Source organism: Anabas testudineus, chromosome 17 (assembly GCF_900324465.2).
Source record: "Anabas testudineus chromosome 17, fAnaTes1.2, whole genome shotgun sequence".
NCBI lineage: Eukaryota > Metazoa > Chordata > Actinopteri > Anabantiformes > Anabantidae > Anabas > Anabas testudineus.
The window spans coordinates 1,645,256-1,665,729 of record NC_046626.1 but is presented as its reverse complement, the minus strand read 5'-3'; the positions used below and the strand labels follow the sequence as shown (position 1 = coordinate 1,665,729).

The 20,474-nt window shown below is 41.0% G+C and overlaps 1 protein-coding gene across 1 annotated transcript in view; it reads left to right on the top strand.

The window, feature by feature from the left end:
* Window positions 1-407: 407 nt before the first annotated feature.
* Window positions 408-20,474, top strand: part of cdh6 (cadherin 6) — a 68,159-nt gene continuing 48,092 nt past the window's right edge. Inside the window, 1 exon segment of the mRNA XM_026375226.1 lies at window positions 408-483. The gene's annotated coding sequence lies outside the window, so the exon portion shown is untranslated.

Sequence of the window (20,474 nt, the reverse complement as noted above, 5' to 3'; positions counted from 1 at the left end):
TGCTGTTGCTCAGAGGTCTTCAAATAACCCAGAGTTCAGCTCTTTTAAGGGCTTCTAGAAATAACATCTGATTGAAATATGTTTGTTGGGTGAATCTGAAATGAAGACTGAGAGCCCGTGTGTGTGTGTGTGTGTGTGTGTGTGTGTGTGTGTGTGTGTGTGTGTGTGTGTGTGTGTGTGTGTGTGTGTGTGTGTGTGTGCGCGCGCGCGCGTGTCCCTTTAATCGCCGACGGCACTGTAATGACCAATCAGCAGCCGTTTCAAACTCTTCAATTTGTTGATTTGGTGGAGGGGGTGCGGGAGAGCGAGGTCGGGACTGGCGCACACACACACACACACACACACACACGGGGAGAGAGAGGGTGGAGAGGAGGCAGGGTGAGGACGGGAGAGAGGGGACAGACGGAGCAGCAGCGGCAGTCCGTCTCCGTCGGCTCGTACCGGTGCTTCTCCTCGTTAAGGCTCCGTCCGCGGCGACCAGCGGTAAGTGGCTCTGCTCCCCGCGGCTTTTACTGCCCCTGCAGTGGGTTCTCCGCACATCACACAAGTGCTCAGATGCTCATGTGCACAGTTTGCGTGTTTTCTTGTTGCCTCTGCCGTCGGAGTGATGATCATTTAATAGAGTTCATTAGCAGCCTGTCAGTGGCGGTGCGGTGCGGTGCGGTGCGGTGCGCTCGGACCTGGGTTATTTCACGGCAAAAGTGAGGGAGGAGGTGTGAATAGGCCAGTTTGCAACTTTATTTCACATTTGGCTTGTTTTCAGACGCTTTTCAACAAGCAGGTGTTTTATTTGCTCGCTGGCGCAGAGCGCGTCGTCAGCCGTTCTCAGTGTGGAAGTTCACATCCGCCGAATTTGTGCAGGGAAGTTATCATGTGTCACATTTAATGAGAAAGAGTTGTGTTTTCATCGTGTGTGCTGGTTCAAACGGCTCGTTTTAAGAACTGTGGGACCGGGATCCTGGACTGGCTCCGGATGAGGCAGGTTGAAGCAGTGAGACGCTCAAAAGCCGCTGATTAAATGTTAAATGTTAAAAAAGAAAAACCAAACTTTACCTTCAGATTGTCAGTTGGATGTCAGGGAACTTTTTCGCTTTCTTGTTTTGTGTTTTTTTTTCTCTAATCAGAATTTCGCGTCACATCGTGGTGGTGGAAAAATTGAAGGGAATATTAATTAATTTCAATGATATTTAAGACGGAGCAGATTCATGACATGGTCGTTTGCTGTTTGACTCGTTACGGCTTCTTCAGTACACACACACACACACACACACACACACACACACACACACACACAGACCGGGTTGGAGCGGGGCGGAGTGATGCTGATCTGTTCCGACTCGTCTCTTTTTCATCTCTCTCTGACTCCATCTTGCTCTTTCTATTGCGAAGTTAGTATCTAATTAGAGCTGAGTTACATATATACACATACACTTTAACTTCACGTCGTCAGGCCCTGCATCCTCAGTCAGAGGAGAGAAAACATCAGACATGTTCTTCTTAAGTCCGATGGAGAAGAAAACGCCTCCGTGCGCTGCCGTGTGTTGGAGTCACTGTGCGCTTCTGCAGGTTTGCTTTGCTGGGATCCTGTACAGATTGAATGGCCACATAGCTGCAGCAGCAGCTTTGGGTCAAACAACACATCAGGCTGTTTTAACTGGCATGGAGAGCCAGATGGGTGGGGTGTGTAACATCTGGGCCGCTGTTGAAACAGCATTGATGATAAAGTTAATGTAATAAATATTCCAAATGGCTTCTGCTATAGTTATATAATAGTTCATGGCCCGTTTGGTTTACAGGACAACGTAACTGTCCAGTAAAATGTGTAGCAGGAAAGCCTATGAAGCATCATCTAGTCACAATAAAGAAAACTAATAAAAGAGATTTTAAAATCACAGATTCGTCAAAACAACATGAATATATTTAGTGATGTATTTTGCGTGTCTTAACAAAACACTGAAATTTGCCAAAGACTTCCACAAACCAACTTAAACGTGTGTCTGTTTTCATTCTGTTAAATGATAACAAATTGGAGGATGATGTTATTAAACTCTCAACTAGAGCGATTAAACAGCACCAGACCACCGGTGGGTAATTCAGACCCCTCGCTGACATAATGTGATTGACGCTTGTGGAGGATTCTGGGGTTTCCCAGCATGCATGGAAGTGACTTGGAAACATACTCAGCACTGGCATCCATCACCCATAGTACGTGGTCTGAGTCAGGCCTAGCATTAGACATTCCCCAGTGACTCAGATGACCTCCATTGCTCATTTTTCAAAGAGCCGGAATAAAAGAGGCACATAATGAGTTTATTGTAACTATTAGCTTGACTGTAGACTGGGTCTTGTTTTGCATGTTATTCCCATGGTCCTTTTCTGTCTGTACACTTTGGAAGCTGTGACATCCTGGTAAAAGTGTTGTGTTTATCACGGATTGCTGTCAATTTATGTTTTAGTTTTTCTATATGTCTTTGCTAAAGGAGTGCTAATAGATGATTTAGGATTATTTTCTGTGTAGTCCACAAGCACACCAATTCACTGACAGAGAAACTGGCTCAGAAAGCCTGTCCCAAAGTGCCTGCATGTGTCAGGATGCATTGTTTATGACCATTAGAGTCAAGTCTCAAAACTACAATAGGGGACTTTGTTTTCCAGAAGCTTAGCAAATCCCCGGGTGTTCTTGACCCTGAAGTTAACTATGTCTTATCTGAGGTTACGTGTCATTAGTGGACCACGTTGATGGTTCAATGGGCTGAAAAATGCTGTCGTAAGTTTACTGATTAGTAAACTTATTTCCACCAAATGTTCCAAATGACATATAATCAGCATGTGCACATATCTGCCCTTTGCAGTTCAGCAGGATGCCAAAAATAATGTTAGAGCACAATAAAAACCAAATGCTTCAGTGTCCTTCAGAAAACAAGGACCAGAGCAAACACGTTGTGATCAGCTGAAGTGCTTTTATTTTTCATTAATGTCAGTGTGTATGTCAGTTCAGATATGCTTTATTTAGTTATTTTATTTATTTTGTGAGTGTAAGTTTAGCAGAACTCAGAACTCACTTTTATTTCCCAGTGCTTTCGACTGCATCTATATTCTATCCAAATAATAATGAGATTTAGCAGTAAAGCCAACATGTAAAGAGAAAAAACAGGTCAAGAAAAATAAATGGACACAGGATGAAGAAGAATAGTGATAAATAGCGCTAAAAAAAAAACATTAGGACAGCATAAAGCAGAGTAAAAGTTCATTTCAGTTACAAATAATGCAATCCAAATATAGATTACATCAAGCTTTTAAGGGAAGGGAAGAGATTTACCGATGATGATACGATGGTGCCAGTCTCTGTTGTTGAGACAGCATCTGCAAAAGTCACAAGAGTCATGCTGGCAAAAGCTCAGTCACCTTTAGTCTTTAGCCTGGCTACAGTCATGGTAAGGTCAGTCATGCAGTATGTAGTCTGTTAAGTCATCAAATGTTCAGAGAAATAACCCAGAGCCAAGCCAGGAAAACATTTGCACATGATAAGCACGAAAATCAGTGAAGAGATATTTGACCCTTCTCTTTGTTATAGGTAAAAGTCTTGCTTCAGCACTCTTGCTACACTGGAGGCGTTCTCCTTTTGGTTAAGGCAAACAAACAGGGCACTGCAGCAGTTAAGGCAAGACGAGATAAAAACACATAATCCACAGAATTGCTGAAACTCGGGATGGATCTAAGTATAGCAGTGCTCCTGAGATGACCAGAAAAGCCTGAAACAAACGCAGATTTTAGTGTTTCATTCCAAATTAGGGCTCAAAAGCCGGGCTAATGTTTTTTAAGCTGAGAGTAGGGATGTTTTCAGGACAGTCTAAATTCCATCATTTGGAAAAATAATGAAGAAGTTATTCCTTAAATAACCTGGTTAGTGTGAGCTGTGTAAATGTTCTATCTGAGTTTTAAATGTGCAATTTTATTTATTTCATGTCACAGCAAATATCAAAAATCAGAGACTGTCTACAGTTCAGCAAATACTGAGCAGCTCCTGTTGCTGTTATTACTCCCCAAAGAATCTCCAAAAAGAGCTACAGAGTAGAGTCAAATAAGAATCATTTGTAGTTTGCAATAATAAGAGGCAGGAAGAGAGAAATGATCTTAGTGTGATGTTAGAACAGCCTAAACTGGCACCAGTGACTGGTATAAGGGCAGGAGAAGAAAGTACACAGATCTGATGACCTTAATTTTATCAGCAGTCGACTTTCCAGAAGACATGGGCACAGGGGGAAGAGGATTTCCCAGCGAGACTGATAAGCACTAAATAAAAACCTGGGATTATTTTGGCTTGTTCAGAGGAGTTGAGAGACATACTTAGGGCTTCAGTGTCAAAGAGGCATCATCATGATCATCTGGCTGTAAGTAAAGCTACTATCTGTTACTGAGGTGTGGTAGAAGATATTGTTTTTTAAAACAAATCTCCTGATGGTGTTCCATATCATATGCAAAAAAAAAATGTTTAGGTGATGAAAACTTTATAATAATGTTGGCATGTTTTCAAAGATGTATTACTTTGAAGGAACTAGAGCTATAGCAGTAGCCAGTTCCACGTGGAATGAAAATGTATACTAATAATGTACATTTTCTTATTAGAGAAGCTAACGACTGTCAGACTGTGCAACAGGCACAGATGCAGTGGATAAAATCAGTCAACGTTAACTTTCTCAAGTCTTTGAGGACAGATATTCATTTTACTAAATGTGTGGCTGCTAAAAGAAGATGCCATCCCTCAGAGTACGTGGCCCGTTTCTAACTTGAATAACAGAAAAAAACGTGGGAACATTTAGTTTATGATAAAATGGGTATAGATACAGACATAATGTGAAGACTTCCTCCACTACAGCCGAGAAAACCCGTCAGTATTTACTCTTTAAGGCTACCAAAAATAGTACAATACAACAATATTGTAGTGTAAAACAGTGAAACTGTGATATATTGTGTTATATATAAGGTTATTTTCATGTGAAAAGGTCTTGCACTCCTTGTTCGACCACACTACTGATATGGTTTAATAACATATGCATATACTGTATATGTTCTTATTGATGTGAGTTCTCACTGTGTTGCACCCTGTGAAAGCTCTACATTGTGCTGGGGGGCAAAACAGTTGATGGTGAAACATTAAGAATGTGAGATATAACAGGGAGATAGTGATGGTAACACTGCAGGATCAATGCTGGACAACAACAGAGGCCAAATGTATGAAAATATCCTCCAAATATCCTGGATTTTCTGGTGCTAGGAGGTTAGTTGTGATGGTTATTTGGATGATAACTGCACATGAAGCACATCGTCAGTGTCTAGGACAGATACTGGGCTTATTGCTAAATCGTTTTGGCATCAGGGATCTGAAGGAAGACCTCTCAGATACATTGAGAGGGTGCATAGATTACACAGTGCAGGAAGTGAAGGTTGGGGAGCCAACAGCTCGACATTAGCAAACAGTTCATGTATTCAATGGAAAGCTGAAGAAAACAGATTGTTGTAAGTAGTCTCATGAAGTAACGCACTCAGAAGAGCTAACTGCCAGTTGGCCACGATCACCTACTGTGTGCAGTTATCAGACAGAGCTAATGCCGTTGTAAGCAGATAGGAGCTGTTATGGAAGTCTTGTTAAAGTAATCAGTATTAAAAACACACAGAACATGCTGGAATCTGACAGAGCAGACACTCACACACATTTCATTACAGAAGCTCTTGATGCTAATGAAGCCCTGAAACTGCTCTGTGTGCTAATTATGTTGACAACCGACAACTGCCCTGACAATGCTCTTTGTGCTCTGTGTGCGTGTGTGTGTGTGTGTGTGTGTGTGTGTGTGTGTGTAGAAGGTGATAACACTGATTCAGTCCAGGTGCATCATCAGGTACATTGAGTGGATTCATTAGCTGAAGTGTGGGTGTAGTAAAGGTGTGTGTGTGTGTGTGTGTGTGTGTGTGTGTGTGTCGGCTTTGATCAGTACTTTTCCACGGGACGCTGATTTCCTGTCCACATGTTCTCAGACTGACGGCCAACAAGGCTCCGGTCTGTTTTGCTATCCACAAATGTGGATAATCATATGGAAACCTGTTTTTGTTCATGGTTGTGATGGAAGACAATCATAACAGTGAGGTACTGGATCTCGTTCGTGTCTATAACTCCAGCCGCGGACCAAATCCATGTGTATGTGAATAGCAGCAGCTTTTAACACACTGCAGAAAGCGTTCGCATCAAATGAACGGTTTTCCTCTGACAGGTGTTCAGCCGCATCTGTCTGGAAGAGAGCCGCTAAATTGTTGTTTGAAGACAACTTCAGCCTTCCTCACGGCTGGTTTGACAGCTCCTCCAATTAGAGCTCTCTGGGCCCAGTGTGTAGTGTTTGCAAATACAGTGAATCACTGTTCATCAAAGCCAGGTTGGAGAGAATGAAAAGAAGTGGAAGCATGTCGGAATCCTCCAGACTGCTTTACCATTTTGACTCGTATTAGATGAGAAGCTTTTTTTTATCATTGCAAGTTATCTAATTTGTGTCTGATCGCTAACCTGAGCTAACGCAGAGGAGAACTTAAAAATGGACCAGAGAAAATTAGCAGTGAAAGGGGGAATACTGCTACATGACGAGAACACAGTATATAACCTCACTCTGGAGCGTTGCACAGGTAGATGTTCAAAGGCTGTTTTCACCCTCACACAATCCAGGGCACTAGTGGAGACATTTCAAACTTGGAGGGCAGCAGCCTTTAACACACAAACCTCTGAAATAAACTGGAGGAGTGTGTCAAGTGGCTTCAGAACTGTCATCTTAAGGTGTATCCTGTAACTGCAGTACACAGCTTTGTTGAAAAAGTTGATGTGCAGCGTTGACTGGTTTCTAGGCCCTGGAGGAGAGCATGACCTGTTCCACCTTTTTATAAACATATTGCTAGCATCAAATTCAAAATGAGCATATACCCTAGTTTTAAAAAACAAAGAGAACCTGACAGGAACTGTTGGTATCCGTGATGATGAGGCAGTAGAGTATTAAGATATGATGTGGAGAGCTTGTTAGATCATGCTGAAACAGGTCCAACAGTAGAGAAGTGCATCGTGCTGCAGGAATGTTTTCAAAGTTTATCAAACATCAAGCCTGACAGCCTAATGAAGTCACGAGGCAGAAACACACATTTCCAAAACAAAAATAATGCCGGTTTTAAATTTAAAACTATGGAGTTGATTTTATTTATTTATTTATTTTTGAGCTGCACTGTTGCACACAGAACAGTGTGGAAGCAACAGCACAGCGGTGATACGCTTTACAAAGTGCATGTTGTCTTAAAATGAACCTGTGATGGACGTAGAGCGTGCTGATGGAAACATAGGACAGGTGCCGCTCCGGCGCCCCCAGCTCCTGCTCCGACTGTCAGCTCAACAGCTTCTGAAGCAGACGCTGCTCCAACCTCCTCCACTGTTGTTCACTGTGACTGAGTGTTTGGCTGACAGCGCTGTCTGCAGTCTGGCAGGGCAGAGGGAGGGACAGATATCTGATGTCTTCACATCACAGGTGATGAACAAAGTTGCTACAACATGAGTCCCACAGTAAAACAAGTCTTATGTAGCGGATACATGGTCATCCAGTGAGGAGCGTCTGCACTGACACTGTTACACTGGATTTGTTAGTGTTGTAGTATCTTTCCAGATGACGTTGTTTTATCCACTTTAAAAAATAACATCAGAGCAGATCCCCTAGCTGCAAAGCTTTAAAGCTACGTTCACGTTAAATACTGACGCATAGCCTCTGTAAAAACAGTCGAGTGGAATTCATGTCTGTGTTTTTTTTGCATATTGACTCTGGTAATAAAAATAATAGAGGGGAGCATTAACAGAGACTGAGTTAAATGAGAGAGATGAGGAAGTTTGAGATTTGTGGTGAGGAAACTGCAAAGTGCCAAAAGACGCTGTTGTTACAAACACTTTTAACCGTTCAGTTAAAAATCGAAATTAAATTATTTTTCAAAACAGTTTACTTAAGATGACTAAAACCTTAATGACTATAGTTAATGTGATAACTAAAAGACTAGAAATGTTTATCTTTAGTGACTTAAGGACGTTTCCCTACAAGCCCTTTAAGATGCAGGACTGTTAACGTTATACATGAAGACTTGGATTACTTCCTTTTGCATGCAACCATTTTGACCTTTGGCTCTAAAGAGAACCTGTTTCTACTGAGCTGCTTTTAAAAACAAAAGAAACATTTTTGCTTTACGATGCTAAGATGCATGTTTGTTTTCTGTTTTGTCTTCTTGAACCACAGTGTGAAGAACAGGAAGAACATGATAACCTTTTAACACACGCATTTACCTACAACTAGTTTCACAGGCTGTTAAAAAGCACAAAGCAAACACACAAGAACACAGGGAAGCACTCCCCATCACCAGGCTTTGACTGTTGTGAATGGAAGTGAGAGGAGAAGCAGGAGGAGCTGAGACAAGTGTACAAGTGTATACTGCGTGTACTGTATGATGGCTAAAAGTAGGGGAAGCTACACAGGCCTTTTGGTAATTGTGTTTGTGTAGTATGTGCATTCAGAGGGTTTGAAGGTGGATGGTTGGTTGGATGGTGGAAGTAAGTCAGAGGTTACGTAGTACATTTTTGATTCTGGTTCACTTCCACTGGATTGGATTGGATAGCACAGGCTGCTGTGATAAAACAGTGTCATGAAAGAGGCTGGATTTCAAAGAGTGCTTTTATTACTGTGCTCCAGATAGGCTGTCACTTTTTAACATGTTTTTTGGCCCAGTTTGTATCTTCAGTGTATTCCTCTGTGACATTCTTTAAATAAAAAATACTACTAATATGCCATTAATGGTAGAAGTAGAACCCTAACTCTTGTTTTAATGCAGACAGATAGTGTTAATAATAGCACTTGTATCTGTCTGTTAATAAAAAGGCTTTAATCACTGAGTATAGTACTAACAACATAAAGCCTATGTGTTCCTGTTACTGTACAATGGCCACCACCCACTATCAAGGCCGTGACCTGCTCACTCACTCATCCTTAAGCCATCTATCTATGCTCCATACCCGCTGCTCATGTGTAGGAGAGGAGAGGCTATCCCAGCATGCATCAGGTGAGAGGTGGGGTGCACAGTGGACATGAGCCAGGGAGCACTTCATTTCATTTTTTTAAGCTCAAATCTAATACAAACAAAAGGCTCTTAAATGGAGCTGTATCTTAATAGAAGAGACATTTTCGCAGTCATGCTGCTTCATCCTCAGCTGCTCATTAGCTCTTCACACGCGGATAATTTATAAATGTTGCTTGGCGGCAGTGACAGCAGGAGACGCCATTTAAAAGTCGGTATCACAGGTGCTGCTAGTTGTCTGGGTGTGATAATTCATAAGGGCAACATACACTGCTGGAGATTGGGGCCACATCACAACACATGTGCATCAGGATACACCACAGTCTTCTCTCAGCAGTCTCAGCAGCATCGGGTTTGGCACAACTTAACGAACTTACCTTGTACCTTGACTGCTTCATTTGTTGTTGTGGTGCAGTTTAGAAACTCAAAAGCTAAGCTTTTATTTTTTAAATAATTTCCCTATACCCTATATTTTTCCTAAAAATCACATTTCTGTGAAACTACGACCACAATTCAGTTTTGTGAGAAACCTCATCACTGGGGAAAGCTGTCAGAGGTGCTCCACCTTATCAGCTGGTTCTGAGCCTGACTGGTCACTGTGGCGCTTAATAAGAGTCACTTTTGGATATGACATAGAAATGAGTGGCCTGGAAGCTGGAGCTGCATGAACATGAATATTTGATTGCAGTTTCTGGAACAAGTCAAGTTTCCCTCACTAGACTCCTCAAGCGCTTCTGAATTGGATTCATTTCACGTCAAAGAGATCAAGATAAGCGCAAATTCTGCTGATCTCAGAGCGGAGCGAGGGGAGAAGGATGTAACATATAGAAAAAAGAGTGCAGCTGCTGAAGTAGGGACATTAAAGCAGATGATTGGACCACACTGTAGATTTTCATCTCAACTGGAGGCTGTGTCTTTACACTCTCACATCCCTGCTTCTCACACATTCATGTAAACATACACAGTAGTTTACAGCACTAGATGCTTGCTCATTTGCATACTAATGGCTTGCTACATTCCAAAGGAGAGTGACAAAAAGCATTGTCTCCGTGTATGTGTGCTCCTGCTGTTTCCCGGCTCTGTGGCAGCCATAAAAACAGGGGTTCTCATCATCAAATGTTTCTTTTGAATGAAAGCAGTGCAAACAGAGTGCCACGACACAGCTTCGTAAACACACACAGTAACAAAACGTGCTATTGCAACCTTAACAAGTCGTATTTGCTTTTTGAAACATCTTTGTTCCCTATACTAATGTTAGTATAATGCATCACAAGACATTTGAAGTTTTTGCTGTCCAACTGCGGCCCTGCACCCTTCAGTTCAGGGTTTCCAAACTTAACAGTGGGCTAGATGGAAGTGTGTTTATTTAGTGCCACTAACAAAATCAAGTGTGCCTGTGATCCCTGCAAGAGCAGAAGCTATTACTGCAACTGTGGGACGGAAGCAAAGGGATAAGTCAAATAAAGATACGAATAGGGCTTATATAAACGTTATGTAAACTCTACCAAGAGTTGCAACAGCAGTACATGTAAAGTGTAACTGGAACAGAGTAGTGTGAGTGGCTAGTAGAAATATGACACCCAGTGATGAGGGCGATCTTTGTGAAAACACAGCTCTTGTATGTTTTTTTCACCTGTTCATGTCATCCTGGAGGGACGGATGAGGGGACGGATGAGGAGACACATTTGTTGCAAAATTTATGCTAAAAGGAAATTTGTGATGGAGTCGCTTTATTCTTTACATCAGCCTGCTCTTTGAGGCTAAAGTCAGACAAAGTTTGCACGATCCGTCTTGTTCTCTCGGATCCTTCAAATGTTATCAACACTATTGGTCACTATTGAGCTTTTCCACAGACACATCAGTTCAGCTGGTCAATGAGACAGAAGACGCTGCAGTGCAGTATGTTTATGCTTATGTTGTTTTTATTCTAAACTGATAAAACACAGTCGTGATCTTTATGGAACACTAACAGAGTGATGGTGAAAACAGTGAAACACCAGGTTTATAATGTCACTAAACTGGAGTCAGGTGTTAGCAAACCTAGGGTCCAATCAATGAACCCAGGATGAAGTTGTGGTTAAGAGCTACCACCAACAGCCAGTGTGTGGTGTTGGTGTGACCAGGTGTCTCCATGTTGTTACGTTGTAAATGTAATAACATAGCTTCTGGACTATTTGAACGAGCAACATGAAGATGTCACTCATAGCAATGTTGACCATTCAGCAGAGTCACTGGGTTCATCACTGGGTTGATGAACATGACGATCAAATATGAGTTTTTATAATTAAAACATAAATAAGCTAATGAGGATTGTTATTGTTAACAAATGGAAAAAAGGCTAATAATGAATAATAAGAATTAATTAATGCAGCCCTACATTCAAGGGTCTGTCTCTGTCCAGAGAAAGTGTGCTCCACCTGACCAGATGAAGACACTGTGATGTCACCTTACAGAATTTCAGGTCAATGATTTTCCAAATTGTGCCCTGCTGAGTTTTGGGTCTGCTGGTGTGTGATAAAAGCTGCTCATGATGTGTTACCCCCCCCCCCCCCCCCCCACCCCAAAGCCCTCTCTGTGGTTATATAACATTGCAAATCCTAAAGTACCATCTGGTACTAACACTATCCATCACTAGTTGTTGCTGATGCACATAGTGGCAGCCTTGAGCTCTCAAATACTGTATATCATAACTCAGAGCTCATATCAGATGTTGCTGACCCAAAAATGACACATAACAAGCACACTTTACAAACTGAAAAACATTGACTAAGTCTTGGACACATACACATACATGTACATTTCACCATGTATTATCTACTCTTTGTTAAGATTAACGAAGCTCAGGTTGCATGGCGGATTAGACTGAATGGGACTTTGTAATTTCAGGGACTGGGTCACCTAATGAGTGTATGTGTATGTGTGTGTGTGTGTGTGTGTGTGTGTGTGTGTGTGTGTGTGTGTGTGTATGTGTGTGTGTGTGTGTGTGTGTGTGTGTCTGTGCAGGGGTTGAACACAGGGAGCAGGGATTACATGACCCTCGATGTACATGTCATGTGGTGTGCTTTGTCAGTTTCTGTTACTTTCCACAAAAAGCCTTTTTGGAAATGGCCTTTGTAACTTTATGTCCCACTCTCATAAAAGCCTCAGATTTCAGTTAGTTTGCATGCAGTAAAGATTTTACCATGCAATTATTCTGTATTGGCCAAACTGATACACTAAATATCACATATGTAGGTCATTTTATGGACACAGTTGAAAGCTTTCGCACGCACACCCCCACCCCTACACGCTCGTTATTTGTTGGAACCACAGGGCACAGGCAGGAAATGCACGTTTTAACGATGAGGCTAATATTGTCGTGCTGTGTACTTTGGATAGAGACACTAATTCCACATCGTGCTCCACAAAGCCACATTCAAACCCATCTTAATGATTTGGCCTGGTTGACTGATTCCAGTCACTAACCCTGCTGTTACATTGTGAGAAACCCCATCAACAAGTTCATCAATTTCCTAAAACACTGAGTGACCTCGAAACCTAGGCTGAGCAACTCATTGTGATGTGGTTTGTGTTGGCTGAACAGTGGTTTTTAGATAGCATATGAGCGATGGGGGAGATATTTATTAAAGTATTGAAAGCTCCCACATTTCTAAAAGCTGTATTCACCTCATAGCTTGGCCATAGAGCTGCTTTAGAGCTTTGAAGGATCTGACTGAGTTGCACTCATTGATTTTATTTTTTTTAGCTAAAAGACTGCAGAGTTGAATTATGTAATTGACATAGTCATTTCATCCATTATTGATATAACAGTATGTATTTGTGCAGCTTTAAGTGTAAATGAAAGTCATTTGTTAACCAAACCACCTAAATGCTCCACAGTACCTTGCACACTTGGACATATGGAATCGATAGAGAGCGGTGAAGGAGGATGTCACATGTGACAATTGAACTTTGCCAACAGACTTGGAAAGGTCACAGTAAATTAACCCATTGATTCCCCATCACATATTCAAATCTGATAAAAGAACCAATGGCAAGAACTAGAATGTGAACATGCTGTCTTGGGGACCTTTTGTCAGGGGGCTCATATAAGTTCTAGCAAACTGCTTTCAGAAATCACTGAAGGTTTAATTTTTCATGTGAGGGAAGTTTTGTGCGTACTTTGTGCATCTTTTTTTTTTTTTTTTTCAGTTCGAACCTATGCTGTCTGACACTGTGCTCAATCTAACATAGCAGGTGCTGGCTTTAGGACTGTTCACCACAGCTTATGAGACCTGTTATTTTTTAAAAGAAACGATGGTGATGTGTTGAGTTGCTGTGTTTTGAAGCATGGGTGATGATAAAAGAGCCTTAATCACAGCGACTCCTGGCATTTTGAGTGTGGATGAACTGGCTGCTCTGTGTGCTCAAAGATCCTTGCTCCTCATTTTTTCACAAAACAAATTACAAAACAAAACTGAGTGAATACTTTTTATGGGCACTGTATATGTATTAAAAATCTTGATTTTGATTCTAGTTTGTTCTCTAATAAAAACCAAATGAAGAAAAAGGAAGAAATGATTCAACTGCAAAGTCCTCACTGTGTTTAGCTGTTACCGTGACACGGAGACAAGATGCATTTTGATTAATCTGCACTACATCTGGTTATTTAAACATTGTGAGTCCATCTCTCCATTACTTTGTCGCTTTTCCTGTCGCTGGAGGGCTGGAGGCGAGCACACCACGGACAGGTTGCCAGTGGATCACAGGGCTGACACATAGAGACAGGCAATCATTCACACTCACATTCACACCTTGGGGCAGTTTAAGTTACCAATTAACCTGCATGACTTTAGATTGTGGGTGGACGCCAGGGTACGCGCAAGTAACCCACCCAGACAAAGAACAGAAAGGGCCCAGCCAGCCTGTAAGTCCGAACACAGGACTTAACCTCATTAGGAGTTGAATTTTCAGAGAATTCATTTTATCATGAAATTACACATAGTCCATAGCTAATTAATCCCCATAGTTTGTCTCAGTAGTAGCTGGCTTACTTTTAAATGCCTGCGTTTATACATGTGAACATTCCAACTGGAAGCATGAAGATATTCCCATGCTAATGCAACTGTTATTTAAATGAGATCTATCTGGGTTTCTCATAATCATAACCCAGTTATGATGTTTACACACACTAAGCCAAAAAGTGGGTTACTGACTGACTGGATTCTTTCTGCTTGCTCCCTAACACTGGATATCCAACAAGCCGGCTCGCTGACTGACTAAATGACTGCAGTGGATTAGGAAGGCATAAATGGATCGACCGTTACTGGCTACTGAGTGGCTGCCTGACACCATGTTCCTAATGTCTGCTCTCTGTTAAATAGCTGATTTCACCTGGACCACAAAAAAGTTCCTGAAAAAGTTCTCTCTTTAAAAACTTGTAGTCAAGTGTCTAAAGTCAAGGTGCAGCTCCTGCGCCTCGTTTATGGTTTATTCATAATGAGACTTCACACTCCCAAGTACCAGGGACCAGACTATCTGACGGGTCTGTGAGTCTGCGTGTGTGTGTTTTGTGTGTGTCTGAGGGAAAGGCAGCAAGATTGTGTGTGAGTTAAAACTGGACAGGCGGTGTGGATGCTGTTGGCTGCCTTCAGATGGCTGGTCTATTCTGATGGAAAGGGGTGGCTGGGTTTGTACTTGTCACACACATGCACACACACACACACACTCACACATGCACACACAACACACACACAAGCTGCTCAGTGGCTGACATTCTCCTTTTTTCACCTCTAATTGGTCCTCTGGGAGTTGTCAGAGGTCTCAGTGGCTGTCTGCAAGGTGGCATACACACACAAACACAAACACACACACACACACACACACACACACACACACACACACACACACACACACACACACTACCCATGCATCAGAAAAAGTAGGAAACAGGGGGAGGCACTGTGATTGTCACCTGAAGGTCATGAACATTTATCATTCTTTGTAAAGACAAAGGAAGAGAGACTGCAGAGGAAATATCACGTTGGCCCGGGCTGCTGTTTAAAAAGGCTCCAACTGCTGGTTGAATCCTGACTGCTTTAATAACTGTCTCACTGTGGTTTTGGCCATATCAACTCATACGCGTCACCTAGTTATGAACGCATTTAGTTGAAAAGGCCACCGAATATTTGCTGCATTGTGTTGCTGCCAGCGTACGGAGCTGGTGCATGTGATGTGTGGAGTTCTGGGACAGTGAGAATGGATTTCTAATTGTACATCTTAATTGTACAGTGAGTCCTTCATTTCCATGCTGCACCTGAACTGGTCACCGTTTTATGACAAGAACACTGTTTTGCAGTGGAAAAATGTATGCTGGTCTTATTGTTGTGGAACAGCTCATTAGGTGTCTGCTTTGGAAAGATGTCATTTAAAGTAGGTCGTAGGAGAATGATTGACAGTTGTGCTCAGTGAGTTCTTCCTGTACCTCATTGGACACATGCATCATCCGCTTCGCTGGAACAACATGGCAGTTGTTCTGAAATGCATACAGTGCCTAGAAAAACTGTTCACCTCCTGGGATCTTATTCCCTTTTTTTTGTTGTTTTACAACATTAGCTTGTGCATTTAATTAGGCTTTTCTTTTTGTTTTTACAAATAATTAAGAAGAAATACTCCTTTATGTCAAAGTCAAAACAGAGCTCTGTAAATTCTAATAATTATGTACAAATATTAAACAAAAATAGTGATTGCATATGGATTCATCCCCTTTGAAGTCACACATGTAAATCATCATTTGTGCAGCCAGTTGTTCTAATATGTCACACAATTAGGTAAATGTGTTTCAAGGATTGTGATATAAATACACATGGATTTGCAAGGTCCGGTAACTGCTGACTCAGTAACTTAGCCAAAAACGAAATAATGAAGACAAAAAACAGCCTCACTTACGCAGTCACTAATTTGAAGTTTTACATTTGTAAGTAATTCATATGATGTCGTCAAATAATATTTTTTTCATTTTTTGTGAAAAACGTAAATTAAATAAACTCCTCGTCACAAGACTTTGTTCGAATTTCCAAGCTGCATGTGAAGTCTTTCAAATAATCATCATACGGTTCAGAACACATGGTCATCAGAACAGTTTGTGTATCATTCTCTCTTCACTCTTGGTACCTAAGCGACTGCTTTCATTTAGGTACCATTATTGAAGCCAGGCCTTGAAGGACCTTCTACATTGTACTGGTTCTGCCACTGCTACTTTTACTTAAGTAAATCATGTACTTGTACTTGTTCCACCACTAAACTACAGAGCACAATTTTTCAGTGTCTGAATAACTTTAAGCTACAACAAAGATCAGACTAAATGTGTGTTTGCCTCAGCCAGATGTTCTCAGCTCTTTTTTTGGCTCAGGATTCCAATTTCAGGTGTGAAAATGGAGTGACCCCTGTGTGCTTAGAATTCAAAAACATTTGTTTGTTTTCCAGTGAAGATTTAATGTAGATGTGTATTAAAGTCAGACAGACATTTGTTGCTAAGCAACATAACAATACAATTTTGTACTTACATACATACATATTTGAATCTAAAATCAGTGCTCTGCTACATAAGGTCGCATTCAGACTAACTTTGAGGCTGGTATGAAAACAAAAAACTTTCACACTCGCAGAATAAAATGAAGTTGGTTTAAATGAGCATAATATTTTCTCCCAGCCTGCACATTCAGCCACATCATGTCCACAGACCTGAGTGACAGGACTAAACATTGCTCCACTAGCCGTCCCTCCTGTAATCACACAGAACTAATCACTGCTGTCTCCATCTGCTTTGTTTACATTCTGTTACTGTAATGGTTGCATTTGTACGGTTAAGCTCTGGGAGCAGATGGTATACGAGATCAACCGCTGATAGATTTAAATAACTGTTGCATTGTTACTGGTGCACTGACGTCCTGTCATCATGTTTAAAAGCTCCTCTGGCTAAAAGATGAAGAAAAGCTGATTATTTTGGAAAACGTCCCAGTCTAGTAACCACTCTGATAATCACACACAATTAAGGGCATTTCATGCTTTTTGCCTGTACACATGAACAATCTAGTATCTGTAACATAAAGTCTGTGAGGGTCATCATGGACACTTTACCAACAGCCACATGGAGCATACATTTTAACACTTAATTTGCATTATTCTTAACACTGTAATTACAGTTCTTAGGGATTTCCACTTTTTTGAGTGTTTCTTTGAGGCAAAAATTGTACTGTTGCTCTTAATTGATAGTGTTACTGGTTACTTTTTGGAAGCGAATTCATACAATAAAATACAGAATAATAATAAGACTTTATTTATCACATTGTGAAGTTTAGAAGCTACCCAGCTGCGTGTAAAGTTAATCAAATTAGAATGATTAGCTTGAAAAATCTGTGGAGAAGATGTTAAAATAAGCTCCATGGTCACAGCTGTATCAGTATTTTAATAGCTAATACATTAAACTGATGAACACATGAATACATCAGTATAAGACAATGTGAAAACTACCATGCTGCACAAAGAGTACTTTTACTTTTTTTTACTTTTACTTAAAACTACTAAAACTAAACTAAACTAAAACTTCAAGTATTTTCTGAGCTAATACTTTTACTAAAGTAACATTTTCAATTCACTATCTTTACTTGTAACTTGTGTGAGTGTTTCTGCACCTTGGCTTTTACAAGATCTGAGTACATCTTGCACCACTGTCTGTCACTAGCCAGGGTTGCCGTCACTGTTTTGTAGTGCACATGTGCAATGTCTGTGACTGCATCACCAAATGTAGCATGAAAAGAAGCATGCGCGTTGCAGGTTGGCCTTTAGCTTATTGAAGAATGAGCAGTGTCATAGGATAAAATCTGATCTTTTAGAGACTTATCAGCTTATGTGTCCGTAGTGTGATGGATTACCTAACGCGCTACTACTGCTTAATAGATTAGAAGATCCCTGAGAGGACTTTTCATGTTCACACCAGTCGTTTGAGCCTAAAAAGATGGGTACATTTAGAATTCTAAAACATTTAAGTATGCTATACAAAAGCTGTGTGATTCTTAGTAATTAAAAACAGCGTTGTGGTCTTTTACAGTGGCAGCCTGCAAACATTGTATTTTTCTTGAAGACATCAAAAATATCAAGCCTTTCACAAAAACTCCATCAAGGCTTTCTTTTCACACGCTGCAAATGCAGGCCTCTGCTGTTCACACGCAAACAGCCGCTACAGCGGAATGAGAACAATGACATAGGTGAGTTCCACTGATAAACGAAGAAGACTGAATTATCTGCAAACGAGGGGGTTAAGCTGCTGTGATTTTCGTGCTTTGGGCTTCTTGATGGCTCAAGCTCACTACTGTGCTTACACACACTCAAACACACACTGCACACACATGCAATGGCTCCAGGTTTTTTTTTTCACAGCCCAGTAACGTCGGAGCAAGGCTCATTAAAAAAACAAGTGAAGCCAGAATCAATCAGTCTCCTGCGTGTTCTTCACCTGAATCTATTAATGCCTTTTCATACAGCACAGACGTAATGGTACCAACGCAACACAGGCACAGTGACAGAGAGACAGAATTCTGTGTGATTCATCAGTTTAGGGCATAAAAGACTTAAATAACAAGGCAGATAAAAGAAAAAATGGGGACACATGTTTCAAGTCACGGTTTGGTTCAATCCAATTATGTGAAGATTTTTGGTGTATAAGGTGCATTACATTGGGGTAGAGGAAGTGCACAGCCTCAAACATGCTGGTTCCTCTGTCATCACACTCATGCTTTGATGACTTGTAGTTGAAAACCACTGTTGCATGTCAGGGCTGCACCCTAGTGCTGAAAATGTGAACTGATGTGGTGGATTATTCAAATCAAACAGTCACAGCCAGTACACAACAAGTACAATTAGTTAATTAGTCATTTTACGATGTCGACCACAATCCGTCTGTTTTCATTTGATAACTTGCCTCAGAGCAGGTCTTCCTCCCTTGATGTTGTCCACTAGTCTTCCTGATTCCTAAAATAAAGTGACGTTGATATGGTGTGAACAAGGTGCTGCCATGCCCTGTCAACAGAATGAAACTGGTTCTGTTTGTACGTAAAGTAGCTCAGATAAAAAAAGAACATTTTTTTGCTTGTTGCAGCAAGACACTGACAGAGCTCTGTGTGGGAAGATAAAAGCACATTTCCTTTCAGCGTCGTAATTGCTGTGTAAGCGTTCCTTCCAGATCCCTTCAGCGTGAATGTGTATGGATTTATTGATCCGGTGCAGTTTTTAAGTGTACAAAGGCAGTTATTCGGGTGTGTTTTTAAGATGCTACAACCGTTAAGTCAGTGGGCAGTCTGATTTCTGAGGGAAGTGTTTATTTAAAGCCAAAGACAGCTTGCCTTCCTGCAGTAATGCATGTACGACAAACAGGAACATGTGTTCACTCTGTGCATGTAGTGAAATTTCTGTACATTTTCATTAGCCACTGTGGCCCTGCATACAGGGCTACTGTCTGTGAACAGGTAATCTGCAAAGGTAATTTACATCTGTCTCAGTCATGAAGAACAAATGCAAGTGAAAGAGAGAAACACACATTACCAGTAATGAAAAGTAAACATCTACCTGATTATTATACATTTAGTCCTGAATTGAATTCAAGCCTAAATGTTATTTAACAATAGATTTAATTCTGTACAGTACACATGTATTTATTAAATTATACTAAAATGTTATATATATTATATTGGCTGTCTCTTCTAGTATTTTGGGTGGATAGAAACTCCAATATTTTCACACTACATCATTCGCATATCTGGAGTAAAGTTATAGTCTCCCTGATGTCTGCAAATCTTCTACAGTATCCTGACAGTTATTTCCTCTCTGCTTTTCATAAGTGAACCTATAGTACCACTTGCCTGAAGCCTACGTTATGCTTCTGCATTGAAACTACACTGTAGCTACAGCGTAGGGACTGCAGAGCCATGGACCCTTCATAGCCTGATACACAACTTCCCAGAGATCTAACTACATGCTGTGGCGACACAGAGAGCAACAACTGCGATTGGTCTGGATGTCACATGGACCATGTCTTTCAGTGTCTTCTTTCTTTTCTGTATTGCAGTATCTTCAGTAAAAGTAACCTAAAAGCACCAACTCCAATATGTTCTATTGGTCAGTTTCAGTCTTCCAGTACCATAGAATGCAGCTACTAGTGGTTTGTTGGTTTAAGAGATGAGGCCAACGCAGACACAAGTATTAATGTTTACTCAGTATAGATTCAACACAGAAGCATAAATCAAGTGTTATTGTGCAGAGTTTATGTTAGAAATCTAAGAGGCACAGCACACATGTTCAGCTTTCAT